Raw genomic sequence first — 11,797 nt, forward strand, 5'->3', positions numbered from 1 at the left:
GATGCATTTATTATGGTCCTTCAAAAAGTACAATTGTCTTATAACAGGTTTCCTGAAATACATATGTCATTTTCCCTGTTAATTGTTCTAGTATTGTTAAATGGAAATGCTGTTTATACTTTTCTTTTTATAAAAACAGCAGTAAAATTATAGGTCGCCAATCTGTTTTTACTTCATTTCGTGCAAAATTATTATACTGAATATGAAAGAATGTATTTCGACACGGAAAACCACTGGACTTTTTTTTTAATCATTTAATGGTCTCTAAACTCTAAAATTGAAAGGTCGAAGTTGTTATAAGATTCTATTATTGATTGTTATTAGGATATAATGTTTGATTGAAATATTTGGCGTGAGGACTTTTCAAACTTTATAAATAATGCAATATATCTCTTTCATGCCGATTTCTTATTTATTGTCAAGCTTTGGTAATACTTAAGGCAATTTCGGGTTTTATTAGTTCTTCAACTTTGTAACAGATTTTTTATTTTCTAATTTTGGCAATGAGCTTTACTAAAGAGATCATTATTGTCGAAATGCGCATCTAGTTTGGTAAAATCGGTATAGTTTATTTTATTTCAGAAATTATGATCACAGTACGTCGCAAAAGTGATTAAACTCAACTTTCTTAAAAAAAAACATTCCACCCTTTGATTAAAATAAATATGACTCAGTTTTATTACCAAGGATAAAATTCTTAACTGAAGAGAAAACCTCAAACTATATATTTGTTTTTAAACTTGCGTGAATTTCCAGGACACTTAGCTATTAAATTGAAGTCGACCCGCTTAGTAATAACACCATATACACAGCAAAAATTGCAAACCCGTTTTTCATGCGTAAAACAGGCGTCTTACGTATGTTATAAAACGTACGTAAAACGCATATTGAGGACCACACATGTAAAACGCCCGTTTGAAACGTATGAATTACGTATGTTAAACGCACGTAATACGTGTGTGAACGTTAAACGTGCGTTAAAATTGTACGTTTAACGCCCGTTTTACGTGTAAACGCACGTTAAACGCCTGTTAATTTCTAACAAATCATGCGTTTTACATATGTTTTTTTATGTCCTCAACACCCGTTTTACGTATGTTTTTTTATGTCCTCAACACCCCTTTTACATATGTTTTTTTGTCCTCCAACACCTGTTTTACGTATGTTTTTTCTTTCTCTGCAACAACTATTTATACATGTTTTTGTAGTCTTCAAAACCTGTTTTACATGGGTTTTTTTTCCACAGCACCCATAATATGTATGTTCTTGGGTTTTTTTTTGCATCTACACCAGTTTAGTATGGGGTAACGCATCATCTGTTTAACATTTTTTGTTGTCCACAACATCCAAAAAATTTCCAAACACATTATATATATGATTTTTTGGAGTTTTTTTTCTGGTTGGTATAAATGGATAAACCATAGATATTTGTCTTTTCTTACGTAAACACTAACAATTTGATTCTTTTACATATCTTCATGTATGTATATAAATCAATGAGTATATCCTTGTAGTATTTAGTTGGAAATCAAAATGACAACATTTAAATATGATAGTGTTGTCTGTCCTTTTCAACCTTTGCCTCCCTTCCAGAACTGTTTTTGGCAAGGCATACATTTACTGTGCGCTATCTTACAATTAGAATTGAAGCACAATATTTTATGACAGCCTATACAAATGATCTACATCCATGAAAAAACCCTCATAAGAAAGATTATCAATTACCATTTAGAATGGACTATTTGCCTTAAACATGTTAAAGATGTCTTTTGGTCTTTATGCTGGTTTAATTGATGTATACGCAATATCTCCTTTTTTATATTGAAAAGAATTGGTTATACTCAAGCCAATGTGAAGAAGAAAAGGTACATGTATTAAGGATTAGACATCATCTTTTTCTGTTGGTCAATGGAATTTTTTTTCACTACAATTGTGATTTGAATTGATTGTTGGTTGGTTGGTTCTATGATAGAATTTGCAAAAAGACCTCAAAATATAATGGTAATATAAACACTACAAATTTGGTTATTTCAATTCTATTTATTTAACAACTGCATTTATTTTGGGACCCGATATTCACAATCATACAAAATGTGTGTACCATAGTTCTTATTTCATTAGCATTATGTGGTATTTAAATGTACTTGTGGTTGACATATATACACTCCAAGTTTACTCTGCCTTGCTCTTGGTCTCACAAAACTGTTTAACTAGTACTGTTAGTATTATTTAAACTGTTCTCCTGTTTACAATATTGTAATTTTTGCACATGAATTCCTTCATTTACTTGAACTTCTCCTTGTAAGATTACAAGGTCATGATGATATAATCCTGTTGTTCATAATCAACAATCCATCCTTCGAAAGATTTCTTCAGCAGCTGTAATGTAAAAACAAAAGAAAATGTAGTTTGGTGGACCGTGGGAAATCATTTTTTTTTTAATGGAATAGCAAAGTATACTTAAACATAATTTTTATTCAAATCCCAGCATGAATATATGTAGATGTTTGTCAGGAATGGAGATATGTCCTTTTTATAAACACAAGTCTGCTTTACTTATCTCAAAACTAAACAGTCTGATATACATGTATCAGTGAATTACTGTAACGCAATACACCAAATTAGCCTATTGCTAATATCATATCTGAGTAACTGACCATTGGTCATTCTTAAAGGCTGTACAGTCTGTTGTGGTGAGTTGTCTCAGTGGCAATCGTACAACATATAATCTAATTTTTATACAAGTTAGAAAACTGTACATTGACTTATCAGTATGTATCATAACTAGAGACTGTGTCGCTCACCTTGGTCTATGTGCATATCATAAATGAAGGACACAGATGGATTCATGACAAAATTGTGTTTTGGTGATGGTGATGTGTGTGTAGATCTACCTATACTGAACATTCTTGCTGCTTACAATTGTATCTATCTATAAATTAATGAACTTGGCTCAGTAGTTAAAAAAATATTGTGAAAATTTTATAAAATTGACTATGAAGGGCAATAACTCCTTAAGGGGTCAATTGACCATTTTATTCCTTAACTATGTGTAGGTCTTACTCTACTGTACATTATTGCTGTTTACAGCTTATCTCGATCTATAATAATATTCACGATAATAACCAAAATCTGCAAAATTTCTTAAAATTACCAATTCAGGGGTAGCAACCCAACAACCGGTTGTTCTACTCATCTGAACATTTCAGGGCAGGTAGATCTTGAATTATGCTCTAAATGCTTTGGTTTCAGAGATATAAGTCAAAATCTACATTTTACCCCTATGTTCTATTTTTTAGCCATGGTGGCCATCTTGGTTGGTTGGCTGGGTCACCAGACACATTTTTGAAACTAGATACCCCAATGATGAGTGTGGCCAAGTTTGCTTTAATTTTGCCCAGTAGTTTCAGAGGTTAAGATTTTTGTAAAAGTTATCAACGACGGATGCAAAGTGATGAGAAAAGCTCACTTGGCCAAGGCCAGGTGAGCTAAAAATGAGGTTCAGGTCAAATGAACACTGCAGACACCACCTACACTATGCAATCATTCCTAGCTACATATATAGTTGATAGATTGATTATAGTATCTGGGAAAAAGACATTACCATGAAAACTAACACTAACCAATGAACAAAGAATGAGGTCAAGGTCAGATGACACAGGTACACCTTACAATATTCAATACAATACATATATTTGACCCAATTGTATATAGTACAAATGTAGTAGTATCTGAAAAATAGACCATACCTAAAAAAATTAACATTGTCCTATGAACCATGATAAAGGATGAGGGGCAGATAAAACCTAACAGACAGACATATTCATCCTACAAACATAGTATAAACCATATATATACAGATGATCTATTGCTAATGCAGTATTTGAGAAACCAACCAAACCACACATAAAATTAATATTGACAAATTAAATGAACCATAAATATGAGACATGATAGCAGCCAGCACGAAGACAATAGATAAGGAAAAACTGTACAGTTGATAAAAACTAGAGAACCTGTGTCTCGCTCACCTTTGTATATGTACTTATCAAACAAAGGACACTCTACAAAGTTAACGGCTGAAGACAGACCAAGATTCAGATTAATACTGCCAGACAGATATGCAAATCATCTGACACACCAAATATATTTTAATTTATGGAAGTTCCCTACTCAGTTTCAAAATATCAAGCTTTTCTTAATACTAGTACATAGAATGTATATCGATAGGTGATTAATAAAGGAACTAAAAAACAAAAAAAATATATAGGCCAATGTGCTTGTTTTCCAGATATTAGCCATTTAAATTTTGGCAGGAAAATGTTCTCACTTTGATTTTTTATAGCTTTATCAATGACAATTTAAGTTCTAAACCAGATGCTCCGCAGGGCGCAGCTTTATACGACCGCAGAGGTTGAACCCTGAACGGTTGGGGCAAGTATTGACACAACATTCAAGCTGGATTCAGCTCTAAATTTGGATTGTGATTAAATAATTGACACAGCATAGGTTTCCGACACAGAATGAATGTGGTCTAATGAACTTAAAATATTTGTTTTGCCTTTGAGCAATTCACTATGCTGTTGAATATTGATTCTCTCAAAAAAATGTTTGAAGAAATTTTCTTTTTATTTATGAAATCAAAAATGAGAAAAATCCCCCCCCCCCCATATTTTTTTTTCACATCCCCCTTTCCCTTTTTCCAAAACTGATCTCAATTCAAATTTCTAATGGAGTTTGCAACAATAACTACTCATTTAAATACATCATAAAATATTAAAATGTAACAAAAGGTGCTTGTTATCACTGAACAATGCTGAATGGTAAAAATTGTTTTAATTTATCAGTTGGTAGTAAAAGTGAATATACATTGTATATTGTATAAAACAATGATTTAAGAAGTTGATTCAACTACTATTCTGGACAAAGAAAGATAATAATCAATAATCAATTGAAAATTTCTATATTTCTTGCTATTGCGCAATACTGTGTAATTGAAAATATTTGCTTTTGCACAATACTGTGCAATTGAAGATTTCTTGCTATTGCGCAATACTGTGCAATTGAAAATTTCTTGCTATTGCACAATACTGTGCAATTAAAGATTTCTTGCTATTACTGAATACTGTGTAATTGAAAATTTCTTGCTATTGCACAATACTTAATGTAATAATTTTGGATCCTGATTTGAACCAACTTGAAAACTGGGCCCATAATCAAAAAATCTAAGTACATTTTTAGATTCAGCATATCAAAGAACCCCAGGGATTCAATTTTTGTTAAATCAAACTTAGTTTAATTTTGGACCCTTTGGACCTTAATGTAGACCAATTTGAAAAAGGGACCAAAAATTAAGAATCTACATACACAGTTAGATTCGGCAACATCAAATAACCCCAATTGTTCAATTTTTGATGAAATCAAACAAGTTTAATTTTGGACCCCGATTTGGACCAACTTGAAAACTGGGCCAATAATAAAAAATCTAAGTACATTTTTAGATTCAGCATATCAAAGAACCCCAAAAATTCAATTTTTGTTAAATCAAACTAAGTTTAATTTTGGACCCTTTGGACCTTAATGTAGACCAATTTGAAAACGGGACCAAAAATTAAGAATCTACATACACAGTTAGATTCGGCATATCAAAGAACCCCAATTGTTCAATTTTTGATGAAATCAAACAAAGTTCAATTTTGGACCCTTTGGGCCCCTTATTCCTAAAATGTTGGGACCCAACCTTCCTTAAGTGGTCATAAACCTTGTGTTTAAATTTCATAGATTTCTATTTACTTATACTAAAGTTATGGTGCAAAAACCAAGAATAATGCTTACTTGGGCCCCTTTTTGGCCGCTAATTCCTAAACTGTTCAGACCTCAACTCCCAAAATCAATCCTAACCTTCCTTTTGTGGTCATAAACCTTGTGTCAAAATTTCATAGATTTTTATTTACTTAAACTAAAGTTATAGTGCGAAAACCAAGAACATGCTTATTTTGGCCCTTTTTGGCCCCTAATTCCTAAAATGTTGGGACCAAAACTCCCAAAATCAATCCCAACCTTCCTTTTGTGGTCATAAACCTTGTGTTAAAATTTCATAGATTTCTATTCACTTTTACTTAAGTTAGAGTGCGAAAACTAAAAGTATTCGGACGACGTCAACATCATACCAATATACGACCAAAATTTTTTAAATTTTTGCGGTCGTATAAAAACTATTAAAAAAATAACAAAGATTTTATAAGACTTTTCCAGACATGACAGATGGCATATAGTTTTACATCTAAAAGACTTATAGAAAGAAAAATGGGGGTCAATTGGGGGAATTTTTTAAAGACGATAAATGAATTAAAATTATTGAATAAAACCTGAGGATTCTGATATTCTGACAAAAATCACAAAACATGACAAGCAAACATCCTTAAAGTAATATATATATAGTAAATGATAAATTTTGTAGACATGTTTGGAAATTGTCTTTGAATAACTCAATGTATCCTATATTATATATACAATGTATGCATCATTTATATTTACCTAAAACATCATTTTCTTTTCTTTTAAAAGCTTGTTAGATCTATACTATAGTATATACAGGATCTGATCATACACCAAAGAACATATTTGATAAACCTAAGAAAGAAAAAATAATAATAGTTTTATATAAATTAGTATATAATAAAAGTTTAGATTTTTTTTACCCTCCCTTAAATAGATGATTATGAAGTTTATGTTTAACTGTTACAGTCTTTAAATAGTATATACATGTATATGTGTGGCTATGGCGCGGAATCAGGGTCAACAATACTTATTTACGTGATTGTGAATCTGCTATTAAACATGTCCCCTGTTGTTTTTGGTGGTTTACTGTTGTTCAGTCTTTTATAATTAGTTTTCTAAATAGTGGTGTGTGGACTTATGGTTGTTTTTTTTGTTTTGTAAGACATAAGTTTCACTTCCTCTTGTAAGTTTTGAATGTCTCTTTTAATTTTTCTGAATCATCATGACCATTCTTTTTAAGATTAACAACTCATGGAAGGAGTTGGCAACACAATTTTTGTGTTGTTAAGCTATAGTATTGGTTGACTTTGCAATCAAATTTGAAGTTAAACAAGTTTTTCAGTATATAGTTTAACGACCAACTATCGCTAGTTTTCCCCAAATTGCTGATATGATGCATGATTTTAAGGTAATTTTCATTCCAGCTATTTGACCTTATGACCTATTTGTTGATCTTGTCTTTTTGAACATAAACATCAGGGTGTTTTATAGATGACTATGGGGTATAGGCTTTGCTCATTGTTGAAGGCCGTATGTTGACCTATAGTTGTTTATGTCTGTGTCATTTTGGTCTCTTGTGGACAGTTGTCTCATTGGCAATCATACCACATCTTCTTTTTTATATTGTTGACGTGCCAACACAAGGCCATGGCAAGTATAGGCTGACCAATTATTTATCTTGTTTGTTTACCCCTTCTTCTGATGCAGGCAAAATGACACATTTTTCAATCACCAAGTGGCAATGTCATTATGAGAATTTACAATGTACATGTACATCATACATGACAAATTGATAGCTACAGCTTATAATTGTTTGCTACAAAACAGTATCTAATACTTACCCATTTATATTCAGTTGTTGGAATAGTGATTGGATATGGCACTGAAAAATTAAAAAATATACTTAATTTTCATGCATACATGTACAAATAATTTGCATAATCTGCAAATATTTTTACAAAATTTACTTGACCATCAGGTGGATAGTTGCCAATGTCATGTGTGTGTGACATTGGCATTCATATTGCATGCTGCATCTGCTAATTTTGAAATTAGCATGGTATCTTTTTTTAGATTTATATCAATTTGACAGTTCTAAAAAAGGTTTAAACTTCAAAATGTTATTGCTTTTGGCATTGCAATTTTGTAAACATACATGTATACAGATGCAGGATTCATTTTGTGATTATAAGCATAAGTTTTAAACATTTGTATGAGACATACTTAAGATAGAGAACAGAAACTAGATTCAGCCATTTTTTTCTAATAATGGGGCATATCTCTTTGACTCCACGAAATTTCAACCTCAATCTGTGCTTTGTGGTAATAAGCATTGTGTACAATGTATATATGTAGTAGCACTTTCATAAATGTTGGATTACGAAACAATATAACGAGACTGCATATGATCAATCAGGTATCCAATATCCATAGTCCAAGTAGTTACATAGCATATATATATATATATATATATATATAAATAAGATGTGGTATGTAATCTTTAGATATAGGAAGATGTGGTATGAGTGCCAATGAGAAAACTCTCCATCCAATTTACAATTTATGAAAAATAAAGTAAACCATTATAGGTAAAGGTACATCCTTCAACATGTAGCCTTGGCTCACACCAAACAGCAAGCTATAAAGGGCCCCAAAAATTACTAGTGTTAAACCATGCAAACAGGGAAACCAATGTTTTAATCTATATAAAAACGAGAATTGAGAAACATATATGAATTAAGAACCTTAGTGAGCGGGCCCACATACCCTACATGTACGTCCCCACATTGTCATTGGAGAAATTAAATAAGAAAAGAAAATAGTATGAGAAAAAAAAATTGAATCATAATTTCCTGTCAATATGCACATCTACATTATGAGTATGTCCTTATTATCTAAAAAGTTTAATGAAATTCTGTTGTATGGTTTCAGAGAAGTTGCGATGACAAACTGTTGCAGTAGTACATTAAAGCAAAAAAGTTCAAAGGGGCGCAACTTCTTGAGAAAAAAAAATGAATCGTAATTTCCTGTTGATATGCACATCTACATATTATGTCCTTATTATCTAAAAAGGTTTCGTGAAATTATGTTGTTTGGTTCAAGAGGAGTTGCTATGACAAGAAACAGGACTGACGGGTCAAAAACATTATATACACAATATTGCGTGGGGTATAACTACATAAACAGAGGACAACCACTGCAGGGCAGATCCAGCCATTTTAAAAGGGGAGGGGGGGTGTTCCAAATATATGTCTCATTTCAATTGCATTTATCGACCAAAAAAGGGGGGGTTCCAACCCCCGGAACCCTCCCCTTGGATCCACCACTGCGCTGACACATCAGATTCTATTCATAAATGGTACTGTACATGTACATTGTATTATCAAAATATCATGACAATATTCATGATTTTATATTCTTAAATTATAATTTTTAGTAAACATGTAATGAGGGGGGTCGAATGAGTCATGATCCTGAAATCCAGGGCTTAAAAACACGAAAAAGGTCCTGCCCCCTTCTGTAAACATGTATTATGTAAATCTTTTATAATTTTAGTGTCTATTAACTATGTCTAGTGCTACAACTCAGTCAACTATGTCATTGTACATTGTAACTAATTCATACATTTTATCTTGAATAAAGTCAAAGACAATTAATCTTGGGGGTGGGGAGTGGGGAAGCACAGAGGCGGATTTAGGGGGGGGGAGGCCCAGGCCCCCCTTTTTGGGAAAAAATTTTGTTGCTTATATAGGGAATCACTGAAGCGTGACTGGAGCGGCCCCCACTTATGAAAATTTCTGGATCCGCCACTGAAGCAGTCTTCACGCTGAGTGGCAGCCCAGGCTAGTAAAATTGCTCTCACTCGGGCTTGTTTAAAAAATCATATCTACACTACGGGCCAACAGAATCTAACTAAAAAATTTCAAAAATTGAGCTCCTGGCCTGTAGATTACTGGGAAAGGCTAATTTAGTTAGTATGGGAAGCTACTTAATGCTGATGGGGTTCTGTTACCCAACCCTTTATTTTCATATATTAATTTAAATAAATAAAACTTTTTTTTTATATAGTCATTACCTTTGAAGTAAAATGGTTGCTAGATCCCTACTATTTTTCATATAATATCTGATTCAGTTTATAAAACCTTTATGCCATTTAAATATATTTGTTTCGTTTTTAAAAACAGTAGGTGTCAGACCACCAATAGGGCTCTTCACAGTTAGTTCGGCCATATTGGATAGGGGGCAGATTTTTTAGAAAGAGGTGGAAATAGTATCAAAGTATGGGAAATCCTATGTGTGTTTCCAAGCAACAGCTCTGTTTTAATGATGTGTTCCCGTATTTTTCACACCATGTGTACCTCCATTATGAAAATCTGCCCCCTATCCAATATGGCCGAACTAACCGTGAAGAGCCCTATTAAAAATCCCTATCTGTTCAACCAAATTTTGCAATTTTCACAGCTTTCTAAATATTTTACCTTAAGTTTAACTTCAAGGAAACCAGGTATATCCTGAATTGTACATGTATCACCTTCCTACATGCCAATTTTCAACCAATGTTTAAAGTCTTGTAACAAATTTCTGATTTTGAAAAGACAGGTACTACCAAAATAACTCCCGGTTTTCTGGAAATCTTAAATTAGTGTACTATGTAGCGCATTAATCCTGAATTTTTAATGCAAACTCATAGACAAGTGAATTTTGGCTCAAAATGGTCTAAATATATTTCCCTTTCACCAAAAGTTTCATTTCTGCAAATTGGTTAGTTAGTTTAAGTAAACAATGACATCAAAAGCACTATTTTGTGTCAAAGTAGGACTACTTTTACATACGTTCTAAATTGGAGGGAGTAATTGGTGGTCTGACACCAGTAGGGCGAACGAACACATGGCAAAATTGACTTTGTCATGCAATAAGCCAAGGACGAACGGACTTGACATCGTTGTCAACGGTCTTGCTATGAATGTTTGTTTGTATATAAATATATGGCAACGCTGATTAGCAACGTTTCAACATTGCATTCAACATACTTAATATATGTAGTGTGTTTGTTTAAGCGATCTGAGTGATCTACCCATTTATTAATTATTTACCAAAATAAGTTATCTGAATCTGCCTCTTGTTTCGTTGACTGTTTGACAAGTCGTCCCCATTTTTGAAGCTGTAAAGCGACCTTCTTCTCGGAAAATAATCCGCCTCTGCTTGGTTTGCATATCTTATTCCATTTGTTTTAATTCAAATGTCCGTCTCTCCAAGTCAATATTTCTCATAAACAATCGCACCCAGCGTCCTTGTCGTCTGCGTCATAACATCTAAAAAAGGAAAACCGAATCCGGACTAAATATCCCGATTACGTTACTGGTTCCCGCTGACGCATTTTCAATGTTGAGTATATTATTAGTTCTGTCGTTATTAATACTGCCTTTTCAAAATAAGAATGACTGGCCTGGGAAATTTGCAAACTGATATATAGAGAATAATACATGGCAAAATCCGTATCATATGTCGTATCATCCCGAGACATCAATATCAGCCCAAGGGCCTTTAGGCCCGAGGGATGATATTGGTCGAGGGTGATACGGCATGTGATACGGATTTTGCCATGTATTATACACTTTATCATATATTTCAACAGAAGAGTATTATATTATATGAACTGTTTTCTGATCCATAGCACTGGGTTACCTTCAGTTCTACTTTTGTCTTGTTTCAAAGGCCTTAAAAGAACTGCTCAATTACTTATCCGAAGCACCTGGGTTACCTTAGGCAGCAACCATTTGATTTTCTGGGGGGAGCTATGGTTGTTTTTGGAAAAAAAAGTTTGTTTCCAGTTTTTGGAGAAAAAAATAATTTGTTTTTGATTCTGAGAAAAAAAAAATTGTTTGTTTCACCCCAAGCTGCCACTATATGTAATGCTAAAATTGAAAGAAAAAAATTGTTTTCGACTTCTCGCGAAAAAAATCAGATTGTTTGTCGCCGCAGGCGAAAAAAAAAGTTTGCACAGAAAAAAAAAACC

The 11,797-nt window shown here is 32.9% G+C and overlaps 1 long non-coding RNA gene across 1 annotated transcript; it reads right to left on the reverse strand.

Moving 5' to 3' along the window:
- Positions 1-2,020: 2,020 nt before the first annotated feature.
- LOC139524732 (uncharacterized) lies at positions 2,021-11,101 on the reverse strand. The gene is made up of 4 exons (XR_011664851.1): positions 10,875-11,101; positions 7,623-7,663; positions 6,538-6,633; positions 2,021-2,379 (listed from the first exon to the last, which is right to left on the reverse strand). It is a non-coding gene; the product is annotated as an uncharacterized lncRNA (long non-coding RNA).
- Positions 11,102-11,797: the final 696 nt, after the last annotated feature.

The sequence above is a fragment of the Mytilus edulis genome, chromosome 5, assembly GCF_963676685.1.
Source record: "Mytilus edulis chromosome 5, xbMytEdul2.2, whole genome shotgun sequence".
Lineage (NCBI taxonomy): Eukaryota > Metazoa > Mollusca > Bivalvia > Mytilida > Mytilidae > Mytilus > Mytilus edulis.